Genomic DNA, 545 nt, shown 5'->3' with positions numbered 1-545 from the left:
AGCTGCTCCCAGCCCTGCTCTGCCTTGGCCCTGACAAGACATCCCAGGGCATCAGCTTCCAGCTGGTGGCCCACCAGGGACCTGCCCTCTCAGACCCCCAGGGGCAGTGGGGAGGGGACCCCAAGTGGGGGGGCCTGGTCTCTGCACCCAGCCACGCTCCCACCCGGTCCAGGCTCAGCGACCTGTGCTCTGAGTGTCACTTCCTGCTCCGTGGGTGGCAGGGCCCAGCCTGAAGGGCCTGGACAGTGTAGAGACCCCGTGCCCCACTGGCAGCCTTCCTGAGGTGGGTTCCAGGGTAACGGGTCGCCGCCTCTTCCCTCTTATCCGCTAGAGCATTAGCCCCTGAGGGGACCCCCAGTGGAGCGCATGCTTCTCGTGGCTTCTCGGGGCGCCCCCACCTCTGCCTCGCCCGCTTGCCTTGGATGTCCCTGGAGTCGGAGATGGGGGCTGCTGACGCCGGGGTGTAGCTCTGCCAGGTGCCTGGACCACCTGGGTTCCTGGAGAACCCGGAACCTGAGCTAGAGCTACAGGTGGAGGCCGGAATC

This window comes from Myotis brandtii, unplaced genomic scaffold, assembly GCF_000412655.1.
Source record: "Myotis brandtii unplaced genomic scaffold, ASM41265v1 scaffold986, whole genome shotgun sequence".
NCBI lineage: Eukaryota > Metazoa > Chordata > Mammalia > Chiroptera > Vespertilionidae > Myotis > Myotis brandtii.
This window is presented reverse-complemented; position numbering follows the sequence as displayed.